Here is a 16,240-nt window from a genome sequence, read left to right as displayed (position 1 = left end):
GCTTTCATTGTGCTTTGCACCGTTATGCAACACATTACGAACGTAAAGTGTTGCATTATGGTTTAAAGCCAATTTTCTCCATGACTGTATCCGCTGATTTGCGTTGATTGCCAGTGTAGGACTGCTTTTATCAACTTCAAAACCTGCTGGAATGGTATAAAAAGTCGCAGTCAAGGTAATCAAAAGAATGTAAACACTGGAGCTAAAGATCCAATGTTAAAGGGTTAAAAACGGATGATGCTTGAAGAACTTTGATGAAGATGATCAACTTAACAAATATCTGTAAAACAACATGAATTTTCATTGACCAGCCTGATGGATGCTAATAAGGCAAGAGACAATCTCATCCCCTCATCTTGGTTCTTGAACAGTTTTTGTTCTTGATGCTTATATCAATTAATAATAAAAAGTAGCATCCAAAAGCTGAGTTCTCTTAACTTTTTGGTTGTCCTTAGCCTTTGATTTTATTTTGAAAAGATCCAAACGCGTGGACAAGGCATCTCCTAATAATTGGGTATTCGATAGACCTTTTGAAGTTTTTATTTAAGCAATGCTAACTGTTTAAAAAAGAGTTCATATGAACTTTAAAAGAGCTTCAAATGAACTTAATCCACAGAAGGGACTAGTAACCAGTAGAAGTGAAGTTAATTAAACTGAAACATTAGCTTAAAGACAAAAACAAATCCTGAGTAGAAACCTAAGCATTACATGAATAGATTTCCAAGAGCTAAAGATGAAAAAGGCCAAAGAAAAATAAAGCAGAATTTTGTGACGAGACAAAACATATCAACTTAAAACTTTTTTTAAATTCTTGTTAAAATACAGTTGCATGATTTTTTAAAACAGAATTTTGTATGATAGGTAGTGAAACAACACCTAAATAGAGAAATGAGAATCACAAAATAATAAACACACATAAAGACACATTTCCTCATATAAACACAGATTTGAGAGCGTCTGTGAAAACCTGTGGATATGCGATTTTTGCTTTTTGCGAAAAATATGAAAAAAAAGAAATCCTTCTAGCGACTCCTTTTGAAAAGCTCATGTAAGAAGACATCAGTGTCATTGTCCGTCACCCAACCAACAGCTCTGTTTCAGAAAATAAAGCTGCCCTGCAGTGATGGCATTTATTTTTAAGAACAAATAACTTTTATCTGGGGCTGGAGGAGCTGAGAGTTTCTGTCTCGGATGCTGTTTAATGTTATGAAGCCAGCGTGGCATTAGTTGTGTTTTATATCTCTCCTGTGTGGCCATTAGGGTTGCTGTTCAGTCCTGGCCGTGCAGGAGCTCAGCTCCACATTAGAGCTGTGATTAATGGCCAAAATGAAACACAGTTAGGACATGAGGATAAATGACTCCTCACACAGCCTGTCTTCAATCAAGGAAATCTATTTAACGTTCTCTCTTTCTGTGGCCTGTCTGCTTCCCCATCACCCCCTCTTTCATCTGGCATGTTGCCACTCCAATGCACATCCCATTTCTGCCTGCTTTCTTTTCAACTTTCTTTCAGTCTTTACTCAGACATCAGTGTTTATGTCATTCTCTGCTGAGATTCTCCCTCTCAGGCTGCCGGCGTATCCAGTCAGAGGCTCAGCTCTCGTCCTGCCCTAAAGCTGCTTTCACCCATTTTTATCCTCGTTCACGCTGTTCGCTCCTGTCGCTTCATTCTCTCCTGGTTTTCACATTTGTATACTAATACCTCATTTACTTAAGCCCTGTCATTTTGTGTTAATCCACTTAGGAGCTATGAGTTCAGTAAATTATCCACTTCAAGTCAAATAACTTATGGTATTTGGAGAAATGGAGGTAATAAATTCTATTATTAACAGTGATTTTTCTTGTTGGAAACATAGACATAAATCCACCAGATGAACAATACCTGACATCACGTGTTGGCTTCTGCATGGCAAAAATGAAAATTGAAATAGACACAGCTCAACTCAACAGCATTTGAAAAACTTCAATGGGTTCAGACAAAATAAAGATGAACCCTTTCGTATAGCTAAAAGTATTTCCAATTATATAAAAAATATTCTATTTTTTTTCCCTTTTAAGGTGATGCCAAATTGGCTGAACGGTAGTGAAGTGCTGTGTTTTTCAACCTTTTTTGAGCCAAGGCACACTTTACCTTTGACAAAAATCCTGCGGCACACCAGCTTCCAAAAATTAAAAAAGAAAATCTATAGTCTGTATTGATGTACACTCCCTCAACAGTCTCACGTGCATTTTTGTGATAATTGTGGCAGAAAAAGCTGGAAGTTGCAGCTTTTTTTTTTTTTCCAAAAGTTGTAATACAAGTTCAGTTAGTTTTCAGTAATAATTTTCCACTGAGTTATTTTAAATTTTACCCTGGTAGTTGTTTTTTCCGCCAGTTTATTAACATGCAATTTCATGTCACCTTACAAAAAAACAAATATATTCTTTCTAAATAGTGATATATTTTTTTAAAGTTTTTTTAAATGTTAGTGCAACGGCAACTGTAATTTTTGAACAATATGATCACAATATGTTTGATACATTTTACACAGAATAACTAACATTATACAGCGGGGAAAATAAGTATTGAACACGTCAACATTTCTCTCAAAAAACACATTTCTAATCGAGCTATTGACATGAAATTTTCACCAGATGTCGTCATCAACCCAAGTAATGCACACATAGAAAGACATCCAAACATTTATGTCCATAAATGAAGTTATGTGTAATAAAGTGAAATGGCACAGGGAATAAGTATTGAACACGCTTACTGAAATTTATTTAATACTTAGTACAAAAACCTTTGTTGGTGATTCCAGCCTCAAGACGCCTCCTGTATGGAGAAACCAGTGGAATACATTGCTCAGGTGTGATTTTGGCCCATTCATCCACACAAACTGCCTTCAAATCTTCAAGGTTCCGGGGGTCTCTTCTGTGAACCCGGATCTTCAGTTCTTTCCAAAGATTTTCAATTGGATTCAAGTCTGGTGATTGACTGGGCCATTCTAGCAGCTTTATTTTCTTTTTCTTCAACCAGTTGAGTGTTACCTTGGCTGTGTGCTTGGGATCGTTGTCTTGCTGAAAGATCCACCCTCTTTTCATCTTCAGCAGCCTGGCAGATGACAGCAGATTCTGATCAAGAATGTCTCCATACTTTTCTCCAGTCATTATTCCTTCAATGATATGAAGTCTACCAGTACCACATGCTGAAAAACAGCCCCACGCCATGATGCTCCCACCTCCAAACTTGACTGTTGGTATGGTGTTTTGGGGGTGATGTGCGCTGCCATTTTTCCTCCAAACATGTTGTGTCTTATGACATCCGAAGAGTTCAATTTTGGTCTCATCTGACCAGAGTATCTTCTCCCAGAATGTCATGGGTTTATCCAAATGCTGTGTCGCAAACTCCAAACGAGCTTCAACATGCTTCTTCTTCAAAAATGGAGTCTTGCGTGGTGTGCGTGCATGGAGGCCATGGCGGTTGAGTGCATTACTTATTGTTTTCTTTGAAACAACGGTACCTGCTGATTCCAGGTCTTTCTGAAGCTCTCCACGAGTGGTCCTGGGCTGTTGGAGAACCCTTCTGATGATTGTTCTGACTCCTCTGTCTGAAATCTTGCGAGGAGCACCTGGCCGTGGCAGGTTTATGGTAATGCCGTCTTCTTTCCACTTCCGGATGATGGCCCCAATGGTACTCACTGGAACTTTCAGAAGTTTAGAAATGCGCCCGTAACCAATGCCTTCAGTGTGTTTTGCAACAATAAGGTTGCGTGGGTCTTTGGACAGCTCTTTGCTTTTACCCATCATGCAATGCTTCTTGTCTAACACCTTGCTGGTGAGAAACCTTTTTAAAAGGCATCAATCAGGACTATACCAGCTGATATTACTTTGCACTGATAGGGGGCAGGTTAACCTTCTGAATACTGAAAAACTCCAGCTGCTTTCTTGGCTTGCCAGACCTTTTTACCCCTCCTTTTCTTCATGTGTTCAATACTTATTCCCTGTGCCATTTCACTTTATTACACATAACTTCATTTATGGACATAAATGTTTGGATTTCTTTCTTTGTGTGCATTACTTGGGTTGATGTCGACATCTGGTGAAAATTTCATGTCAATAGCTCGATTAGAAATATGTTTTTTGAGAGAAATGTTGACGTGTTCAATACTTATTTTCCCCGCTGTATTTATGTTTTCTGTAGATACACAAAAAGTGAACATGTTGAAGTTTTATTTGTTTTTCTTTTGTCTTAAACCAAAATGAAGTCTTTGAAAACTTTAACAAAAATGTTTTATTTATTTTTAGATGATTAAATTGTTTCAATTTAATTTAATTGTATCTGTTGGCCCACTTCACCTTAATCCTGTTTCTGAAATGTTGTTATTACCTCTTCTTAAGTTTAACTTTCTATTTTTCAAAAGTGACTGAAGTCTCAAACTGAATTTGTCCCTCAATCCAGATGTTATTAGAAAAGTGTTTCAGTTAGAAAGATGACTTGGACCAAACTCTGGGATGTTTGGCTGTTAATAAACACAAACCTTGAAGGAGAACTAAACTGTTGACCTCTGATTTCATCAAGAAGATTTAAAAACTGTTTGATGTGTGTTCGTTTAACAGAGACGACTCATTGTACTCTGAGACGCTGTCACTTTAACACAATGCATCCTGGGAGATGTAGGGATGCCAGACAGACTCGCTTCTCTGACCTTCATTGTTTTGTTCACTTGTTCCACGGTCTGACACTGGATCCCGAAGAAAGCTACACCACTAAAGACGAGTTTTAGTTGGTTAGTTGTTGGAACTGAGAGACTTTATGAGCAGAATCAGAAGAAGGAAGTGAGGACTTTAACCACTTCTGATTAGTCAGACTGATGACATATGACTAGGGGTCCAAGAATGATTGGCAGAGACAGTTGAAGGGGCGGGACTTTTTCGAAAACAGAGCTGAAGCTACGGCTAAATCGGTACCATTACTACAGTGAATTTTAAATAAAACAACTCAGATGCCATTGAAGTGCAGACTTTCACTGTGGGAATGTACAGAAACTAAATTAGAAAGAATGTGTCTCTGTCCAAATATTTATGGTCCTGACTGTATGTGCAATAAAATTGAACCTGTGATACCATACATACAAAATTGATATCAAACTTGACTGTGTTTAAGTTTGTTTGAATGTGAAATCTGACTAAGTCTGACTCATTTCTTTTGGGAACCTTCACCCAGAGGTCTTTTGAAGAACTGCACCTTATCCAAGATTGAATCTTGTCAGATGTTACAGGAAGAATACAGAAGGGTCCCAGAAGGGATTCAAACTAAGCCTATCTCGCTGTGAGGTGAGAGTGCTAACCACTACACCACTGTACAGCCAGAACACAAGAAGCATTTACGGAAACACGGGTTGTCACTTAGACGATGTTTTTATTCCTTTTTGTCTTTTTTTTTTTTCTTTTACAAAAATCAACAAAAAGAGATTATTTTTCCTCAAATAAACAAAAAGAAATTATTTGATGCCAACAAAAAAGTAACTAAATGAATTTAAAACAAATGTAACTGATTTGACGTGGACTAAACCAAAAATAAAAAAAATACCGTCCAAAAAAGAAATACTAACACCTAATTGGTGGAGAATGGTACACTTCTGTATTTCCTCATTGATGATGAGACAACAGACTATTAACTATTATGATTGTAACTACTACATTTGTACTAATGTGACTTCCTCCTGATACTTACAACTGGTGTACTTTAATAAAAACATGACAAATTAAAATTGCCAATCTTAAATTTCTTATTTTGTTATACAGCCTCATAACTGAATACATACACCCATCTGCATACTGTGGTAGTATATGCAGTACCGTCTTTTAAAAAAGTTCTGCAATTGCGACCCAATTTAGATCCTATGATCCACACATGACCACTTTAGATGGATACTTTTACGATACTGCTCATTGAAAACCAACAAAAAAACTTTAAGGACCCCAAAAGAGGAGCAACTAGATATAAAAAGTAAGCTGACAATATAATGTATGTGGAAGGTAAACAGGATCCAAAAAAAAAGAATATATTCTGAAAAAACATAAATAGTTCAGTGCAAGCCAGCTGCATCAGACTCCCTGCTCAACCTGCTGTTGCTCTCTCAACCATTCACACACACACACACACACACATACACACTGAACACAAACCTTAAGGGAGCAGGTAAACAGTCTGATGGCCTGGGGGACAAAAGATTTTACCAGTCTGTTGGTGAAATACTCAGCAGCAGCAGTCTGGCACACTGAAAGACTAGATTTAAAACTTTCCTTTAATGATAAAGCATGTAGTTGATGTTGGTGTAGGTGGCCCAGAGCATTGCCTGAAAGACCCACTCCAATGAAAATTGTGTTTTTAACATGTTATTGTAGCATTTCTCTCATCGCAGGGGACTAATGTAAGGAATTAAAGATTAAAACTGCATTTCTGAGGTTCTTTTTTTTATTCAAATCATTGTGAATCGGGAGAAGATGAAAAAATGCAGTTTGAAAAAATAGATAATTAGTGATGTGGATAACACTGGACGGGGCAAAAGCTCCAAAGTCACAGCAATGGGGGGGGGGGGGGGGTGATTTTAGGATGAAATGGCCATTTTCTTCACTGTATTCCTCTTTTTAGTCGGCTAATGTTTGTGTCACAGATCCATTTGTCTGTGTCGTCAAACAGATGCTTTTAACTTTCTCCTACTTTCTCCACGCAAGTGTGAAGCTCTGTTTAACCCACCCATAGCTCCACCCACCAGCTTGTCAATCATAAATATACAAAGCCATGTAAGAATGTTTTGCACGCCAGGTCATGCGTACACCTATTTTAGGTGTTTAAAACTTAGCTTCTCAACTTGGGAGTCAATGAGATGCTGCTCCCTTCTGAACCCTGTCCCTAGTGGTCTTTTGAGGAACTGCTGCAATGCAATGATGTAAAGATTTTGATGATTTCAATTAAACCTAAACAGTTAGCATTAGTATTTTTATCTTTTTTACTTTTATGTAGCGCCTTGAGACAAGCTTCGTTGTGAACCTGTGCTTCATAAATAAACTGAATTAAAAGTATTGCCCAAGGAGTAAACAGAGAAGAGAACTGCTGTTGCTGCCATGAACCAGAACAGACTCGGAATCAACCAGTGACCCTGCACAGGTTTTTCCTGCATAACCACCCCAACAGAAAACAGACCAACATTGACCTGTAAAACATGTGCATTCAAATACTAAGCAGCACCCTTCTCCTTAAAAATATACTCTCATCCCTTTTTTGTGCTGAAAGTTCATGTTTTCTGACTGCTGCACCCTTACATTTTTTGTAACTTTATAATGCTTCCTCCTCTTTTATGAGGACCGGGTAAGGAGGGGGGAGGGGGGCTGCCGAGGAGCTCCCTCCAAAACAAGCCGAAAAGCGTCCGTGTCATCCAGGTGAAGAAAATTACTCATCACTTCTGTCTCTGCACATACAAAGCAGGGAAACGTTGGTGAGAAGCAGCCAAGCCCATCCGGAGCGTTAACAAGCCTCTCGCCGTGCTGCAGGGCTGTTTCAGACTCAATTAGAGATTTGTACCTGTCAACAGACTCTTAACAACTTTTGGAGAAGCGTAAGGAACACCGGCCCCACTGAAGCTCAGAACAGAGATATCCATAAAAACACGTGTTTTCAAACCCCCGGGCTTCACCTCAGTTTATCTCACTGTTTTAAATCAAACTAAAATGTTCCAGTTTGATATTCTAACTTTATAATTCCAATATGAGACAGAAATCACTGCTGCCATGTGTCAACATAAAGGATGTGATTTAAGCATCAAAGTCAGACGGCTACAGTCATTTCCATGCTGCTCAACTGAATACTAAAGATACAGATGATTTCCAACTATTGCCCATCCTTTTTATGCAGTTAAACTAAATTATTCCATATCTTTATTGAATATTTAAAAAAAATTATAATAATATGCTATTGTCATGGTGAAAAATGAACTAGAAAACAGGGGAAAAAAACTCAAATGGTTGCAAGTTTGCTGAAGACAACCTTGTTATCCTTTGGATTTCTGAGCTACTGCATGGACGCATGTCAAAGCCACTGAGTTTCCAATTAATGGACGTCCAATGACGATCCCTGCATACTCTGACCCTAAAACAGAATCTTTTTCTTGTACTAGCATTAGAATCCGAAGCTTTCTGTGCTGTGGATGTCATTTCAACTTCAAATTTACACTCCATTTAGAGATTTATTATGCTCTCATCTGCACGGAGCAAAGATAAAGATTACTGAGCAGCTGACACTCAAAGTCCTGCAGCCTATAGGAGGGGAGAACCGCCAGAAGGGTGAGTTCATTAACAATAATACTCTGTACACCACACAAGTCTATTAAACTTTGAAAGTGGTACACTTTTACTGTTTGTTTTTTTCAACTGGTCATAAATACATTTTTGTTTTAAATAACAGAACTGTGGCATAAAAAATGTTGGGCACTGCGAAGCTAAAGCATCTGCAGAACAGAAATGAAGGCTGGTACTGACTGCTTGCGTTAATAGAATTAACTCAAATCCTTATGATCAAAAAATAAGCCAAAATGTGCTAAATCCTTTAACACGGAGCTTTAGTTCCAATATTGACATTCTTTCAACAAACGTTTACACAATGACCGTAATTCCTGCAGATCCTGAAGCATAGGAAAGCAGCCGTGCCCTGAGCGCTTTGTGTTTTTAACCAAAATGAAAGGCGCTATACAAGTCAATAAAGTTTGAAGTTTGATATGAAACACTGTAGAGTAGTAAAGCGTTTACGCAATCAACGCCAATCAGCTCATTCTGTCGCAGAGGAAAGCAGCTTCACGTTGTCTTGCAATACTTAAATGTGTTGCATAGCTAATATGAAGGCCACTTCTCTCCACATCAGAGTCCACCGATTTACATGTATCGCATGTGTTGTGTGATGAAACCTTTTCCTGTCATTTTTATTTGCATGCTTTTCTGCTGGAGTTGGTTTTTTTGGTTTTGTGTTGTTTTAACCCCATGGAGACTGAGTCCCAAAGTTGATGGTCACACCCATGAAGCTGTACTGGCAGTAGGAGAAGACAGAGAGAGCAGCTGGAAGCTATTGAGGGAGACGGCACAGGAGCAAGTGGTGTGGCTGCAACTGCAGTCAGTGTGGCTGCAACTGCAGTCAGTGTGGCTGCAACTGCAGTCAGTGCGGCTGCAACTGCAGTCAGTGTGAGAGTCTTCTCTGGGACAGGAGTGCCACAACGCGACGTACACTCACAGGCATGGTGAGGAGCCCTGCCGGTGTGTGAGTATCCTCTTCCCTTCCAGCGGCGCTCGCACTTGGCATGTAGCCAGGCCTGTCTACCCCTAACTGCTGAGATACTCGCAGGACCTACCTTTACTTTACAGGTGGATGTTTGGAGGACCAACCCACTGCACCTCCAAAGGGTGGACGAGCGGTGCAATAGGTGGACAAAGACAAGACTGTGGCTGCCTGCAGGACCTGTCTCACCGGTGTTTCATGGACTATTTCTGTTTTTAACAATGTTTTTATGAGGTTCCCCTTTGATAGTTTTTACTACCTTTTAAACATTGGGTTTTATTTGTTTGGGTTTTAACAGTTCTGGCTTTGTCGTGTTGGGGCTGCATGTTTTTATTCTAATAGATTATTATTGCAGTTCAAAAAACGATCGTTCCTTGGATTTTCTGTGTGGTGCCCTTTCCCTTGTCGTAAATCTCTTGGGTGTAGCAATTTAGCCGGACCCCCCCCCCCCCCCCCCCCCAATTTGGCAAAGGTGGGGGCCCGACACATGGACAAAGAGTTACAATATTTCAAAGTGTGTTATTCAGGTGTCAACATCATAAGGGTTAATTTATTAAATCAGAGAAAAAACAGTATACTGTTACATAGCAACATGTTATTTATTCAATACTGAATTATGTGTAAATTTCTTTTTTTTTTTTTGAATATCAATGCAAACTGTGATGGACTGAAGTAATGGTTGGGCGTTCAACTAATCAAGCTAGTGTGCATGTCAAGACTTGATTTATGTTAGAAATTAAATAGAAATGAGCTGGATATCACTCACTTGCTTAAAAAGAGAATAGTAAAAGCAGGGGGATATGAACAAGCTATAGTGTCACAAGAACATACAGATGGCGTGATCTAAATGCAGCAGGTTTAACCCTTGTGCTATCTCAGATAACCCCACCCTTACTTTGACGTGTTCTCCCTACCATGACAAAGGTGGATAAAGGTGGAAAGATTTCATGTAATCCATGGAAAGATCACAAATCATTGAAGAAAAAAGGTTCAGCGCACTGTCTAGTGGGTCTAGATGACCCAACTCCCAATGTCAAAGATCTTAGGATAGCACAAGGGTTATTAGCACAACTAAAAGTCCACAAATCTAAATCAGGGTCAGTGGTGACACAGGGTAGTCAATATCCAGGCGAGAGTCAGGGCAGGCGGCAGACAAACTGAGTTGTCTGTCAAAAACAGTCAATTCAGCCTGTTTGCGACAACTGACCCAGGCAACTGGCCCTGTTTGCAACTCAGCAAACAAGGTCAGAAGACTGATCAGGTCCCGATGTAACGCTCGGTAATGAGGGCTATGATGGCACAAACAACACCTTGCCCCTCCCCTCCCTACTTCATTGGGCAGTGGAGAGATTAATTAAAGAGCCACATATTTGCACTAATGGCAAGACTGTTTGTTTTATGTCCTTTACATTTTTTTTCATTTACCGGCATTTAAAGCACCGAATGCTTCCTGAGCAGCAGTGGGTGCAGCTCACCGCTCAGCGGTCAAATGCGAGTGAGAACAAAGTGTGTGACAACTACTGGGGCTTTTAACTCAACTTTATTAAAGTGTTACTTTTGTTAAATTTTTTTCTTTACTATAGCGACTTTGTTATTTTATTACTGCCTTTATTTTTTTAAATATATGTTTATGTGTCTGTTTTTTTCCTTATTTTTGTTACATTGCAGTAGCTTTTTTAAAATCTTGCACTATTTCCTTCTTATTCTTATTGTGTTATGCAATCAAAAATCGACATGTTCTATATTTGATGTTCAATTCAGATTGTTATAATTAGTCAACAAACATTTTTATTTGGCATAAGTCTCTGTTCTGTGTATTATTATACATTTAATGAACAAAAAGTTAATTACATTACATTATTTATACAATTAAACATTTAAAGAAAAGGATCCATATTGGTTTTGCTATCAGTATTGGCGCAATACTGACCGAGCAATTATTTAGCATCGGATCTATACCCAATCTCCCAGTATCGCCCACCCCTATGTAAGCTAGCAGGAGAGTGTGCAAAGGCATGATGGAATATCAGCTGAGGATTACTTGCGCGCCAACAGTCCCACTGTAGGTACCATAACCATTCAGCCTGCAACAACCATTCGGGGTCCTTCGACTGGTGCTGACGTCACATTACGTGATTGGCTGCCCGTTGGTCCGATAACGTGTGAGATAGTGATTAGTCTGGACAAATTACGACACTACCATAGAAGAAGATATTATGCAGTCCGTTGTAAACAAACAGAGCTCCGACATGGAGCGAGATTATCTTCTAAACATGGTTATTTATTGTTTTGATAAGTGCATTTGCAGCGGAACAGACTGCGTTCCGAGCCCTTCTCCAGACCGCACACTATAACAAAGCTTCCCTGCCTGCGAACATGAAGCTGCGAGACTCCAGCTTCTCTGATAAGAGACACGGTTCGCTCGTGTGGAACAGCAGGTTCATTCTAACAGCCACAGATCTTTTTACAAAGTGGGCTTTGGGAAAATTTCTCTATAAACATCACAAAGAATAATGTCAGACACAACTCATGAGGGAAAAGAACTTTGGGTTACAAAAGGAAACGGCCTGAGCAGATCTCCACGCTACGTAGTTTGTCCAAGTGGGGTTACCGTACTGTGATGTTATCATCAGTCGAAAGGACCCCGAACGGTTATTGCAGGTTGAATGGTTATGGTACCTACAGTACACCGCCCACAACTAAGAGGCGAATTTCTAAAGAACTCCTAAGAAGAGTACATTGAAACCTAAAATAACCTTAAATGGGGAAATATAGGTGTCCCTGCAGAACCTACAGCTTACTTTATTGGTAGTTTTTTTATTTCATAGCCAGGAGCCAGAGGAGCATTGTTTCATCCATGACCGTCTCTTTGGTCTTTGCTGTGTTTAGAATCAGATTCTTTGCTTTCCACCACACTGTCAGCTGCTCCACCCAGCTGGATTAGGTGAATGCTGCTTGAGGTGCAGCAGAGCTTCACTTGTGGATGGGGAGGGTGTAAAGTTGGGGGTTCAGCACACAAGCCTTGAGGGCAGCCTGTGCAGAGACCAAGGTCAGAGAAGACGTGATGAGACAACTTCTATTTCTGTGCCAAAGCCACACATGTCTTTCCCCGACTCTGTCTGGTCCATAATAATCAGAGTCAAACATTTTCAAATCGTGTCTTTTAACATTGAGCAAATCCAGCAGACGGGAAGCAGGTTTCTCTGCTGGATAAATGACTGACAGGCTGACAGAACTGTGCAATAAGATCCTGTGTTAGCCTGCAGCATCAGATGGAAGCAGTGAACCTTCAAGATCTGGGCTAAAAGAATCAGAAATCTTGTCAAGATCACAAAGTGTCAAAAGATATGTCAGGCATTTGGAATAATGCATGTGGATGCTGAAATCTGAACCGTTTCTCCTGGATTTTAATTCATCTGAGATATCAGCTCAGATCCGTGGAGATGGTACCCAAACAGATAAAAATGACACGTTTGGACCTCTCTGGGTTAGTTCCCAGAAGCAAACTAATGTTTCTTCTGACAGCTCTAAATGATGACTGGTGACCAGGAAGAGACGTCACTTTAAATCTGTGGTTTACCCAAGCATATGTTGAATAAGAGCATCTCTCCCCTTGTTCTCTTTTCTTAGTGTATTGTTGTAAAACTATACAGGAATTGAAGATGTTTACTTACCAGTATTTTGGTGCTTTGACCTGCAGTGGATCCAGTCTGTCAGAAATGTTCTGTTTTCCATGAGTTCCTTTTAGAAGAGAGGAAGCGGAATTTAGAGGAGTTTAAGCACAAACTCCTAGAATATAAACCCTAACTTTAAACAAACTTTACCATATTTTCCGCACTATAGGCTGCACCAGATTATAAAGCACACTGTAAATGAATGGTCTATTTTTGGACTTTTGTCATAAATATAAGGTGCATTAAGACAAGAAGAGTCAAAAATACAGTAAGTCCGTCAGTCAGTTAGACTGCGTTCACAGTAACTTTAGAACTGGTTTGTAACACGTTACATACTAGAAACATTAGAATATTTACACTAACTCCCAACCTTATTGGCAACAAACAGTTCAACACAGCTACATGTTAGCCACCTTGGCGTAATCAAAAAAACAATTAACCTTGCAACATGTAAAAAAAATAGACTGACAGAGCGCCGTGCGCCTCTCAAATTCACTTCAACATCTAAACACAACCAGGATGAATCCATACAGAAGGTGCTCTGTTGTTTCTTGAAAAAAACAAGACTTAAAATCGGTGCATCTTTATTTTTCTAAAGAAAATAAGATATATTAAAAAAGAAGAAATTATTAAGCAGGTTAGTTTCAATATTTGTAAGGTAATAAATGTTGGTTTAACAGTTCTGAAATGTGTTTTTTCAATATTCAATTCAATTCAATTCAATTCAATTTTATTTGTATAGCCCAAAATCACAACAACAGTCGTCTCGATGGGCTTCGAAGTAAAACATGAAATCAAAAGGATCACGAATACAAAGAGTTCAATAGAAAAATACTAAAATGAACTAACAAACTGACTAAGCTATACTGGCATCCCTGCCCTTAGACCCCCCTTCGCGGTAAGGAAAAACTCCCAAAAAAACCGGATTCCGGAAAAAACGAAGAAACCTCAGGGGTGCCCACATGAAGGAGGGATCCTCCCCCAGGACGGACAGGCGATTTACCAGAAATCTTAGAGAAGAATTAACTTATCTAAATCTACAACTACATATATAAAAGTCCAGCAGACGAGCTTCATCCAGCCGTGGTTGTGGGGACAGTCAGGGGCGCGAGTCGAGCCAGAGACAGGAACCACAGCCAGGTGTAGGAGCAGGAGCAGAGACGAGGTACTCGGTCAGGTACAGAGCAGAGACGAGCCAGAGATGAGCCAGAGGCAGGATCCACAGCCAGGTGTAGGAGGGCGAGCAAAGGCGAGGTAAACAGTCAGGAACTGGAGCACGGATGAGCCAACTGGAGTCTGGAAGCACTCCCACTCCCCAGGAGGGGAGAGGAAAAGAGGGACAATACATGAATCGCACTGCACCAAACAGAGGCATGGAGAACTAAATGATAAATTATGATCAAGAATAGAGGAGAGGAAGGGTAGAAGTAAAAACAGGAAAGAGGACAGAACCCCAGTGTACCATAGTTACCCCAGCTTCAACTTCTAGCAGCCTTTTAAAAGAAATAGTTATTATTAAGTTTAATTTAAACAAACTAACATTAAGTTAAATAATCTCTGAATACTAACTAGTCTGACAATAAGCCTGTCCAAAGAGGAATGTTTTCAGTCTAGCTTTGAATGTAGAAACTGAGTCGGCCTCTCTTACATGAGCTGGGAGTTTATTCCATAAGACAGGGGCTTGGTGGCTAAACGCTCTACCTCCAACCGTACTTTTACTAATTCTAGGAACCACAAGCAGTCCTGCATTTTGCGAGCAAAGTGTTCTGATTGGTTGGTAAGGGACTATGAGGTCCTTAATATAGGACGGGGCCATTCCATGTAAGGCCTTATAGGTTAACAGGAGGATCTTGAACTTAATTCTAGAATCAACTGGGAGCCAATGGAGCGAAACTAACACAGGAGTGATGTGATCTCTTCTGCTGGTTCCAGCTAACAATCTAGCAGCTGCGTTCTGAACAAGCTGGAGACTTCTTAAGGAACTCTTAGGACACGCTGCTAACAAGGAGTTACAGTAATCCAGCCTCGACGTAACAAATGCATGGATGAGTTTTTCAGCATCATTCTTAGAAAGTATATTTCTGATCTTAGCAATATTCCGCAGGTGAAAAAAGGCAGTTCTACATGCCTGAGATATGTGAGCCTTAAATGATAAATCCTGGTCAAGTAAAACCCCAAGGTTTCTAACTGTGGAATTGGGGGCTATACTTATACCATCCAGGGAGACTATCTGAGCAGACAGAGCATCTCTGAGGTTTTTAGGACCAAGTATAATGACCTCAGTTTTTTCTGGGTTCAAGAGGAGGTAATTAATTGTCATCCAGGTCTTGATGTCACTGATGCAGGCGTTCAGTTTCTCTATCTGGTCATTCTGGTCAGGCTTCATGGATAAATACAACTGCGTATCGTCGGCATAACAATGAAAATTAATGCTGTGTTTCCTGATTATGTTTCCTAGGGGTAACATATAAAGCGTAAACAGGATCGGTCCCAAGACTGAGCCCTGTGGGACTCCACAGTTGACTCGAGTGCACTGAGAGGAATGGCCATTTACATTAACGAACTGATACCTATCAGACAGATAGGATTTAAACCACTGGAGAGCAGATCCTCTGATCCCTATGTCCTGCTCTAATCTATGGAGTAAAATACCGTGGTCGATAGTGTCAAAGGCTGCACTGAGGTCCAACAGGACCAGAATAGAAAGTAGTCCCTTTTCTGAGGCCAATAACAAATCATTAGAGACTCTAACTAGTGCAGTTTCCGTACTGTGGTGAGGTCTAAACCCCGACTGAAAGTCTTCAAAGTGGCTGTTGTCCTGTAGGTGGCAGTAAAGCTGCTTAACTACAACTCTTTCTAGGATTTTAGAAATAAAGGGCAGGTTTGATATCGGTCTATAGTTGGCCAAGATGCTAGGATCCAAACTGGGCTTTTTCAGAAGAGGTTTAACAACTGCATATTTAAAAGACTGTGGCACGTAACCCGTTTCCAGAGAGGCATTTATCATTGTTAATATGGGATCATTAATTAGGGGAAAAGTTTCTTTAAAAAGTCTAGTGGGAATTGGGTCTAACAGACACGTTGAGGATTTGGAGGACGTAATAATTGATGTTATTTCCGCTTGATCCACAGCAGTGAAGCAGTCTAATGTTACAGAGGTTTCTATGGATGCCTCCATTTCTACCGCTTCAGCCTGTTCTGGGCTGATAGTAGGAATAACTTGATTTAACTTATGTCTAATATTTGAGATTTTACTATC

Source organism: Oryzias latipes, chromosome 19 (assembly GCF_053564925.1).
Source record: "Oryzias latipes strain Hd-rR chromosome 19, Olatipes_Hd-rR_3.1".
NCBI classification, from domain to species: Eukaryota; Metazoa; Chordata; class Actinopteri; order Beloniformes; family Adrianichthyidae; genus Oryzias; species Oryzias latipes.
Note: the sequence above shows the minus strand (reverse complement) of the source record.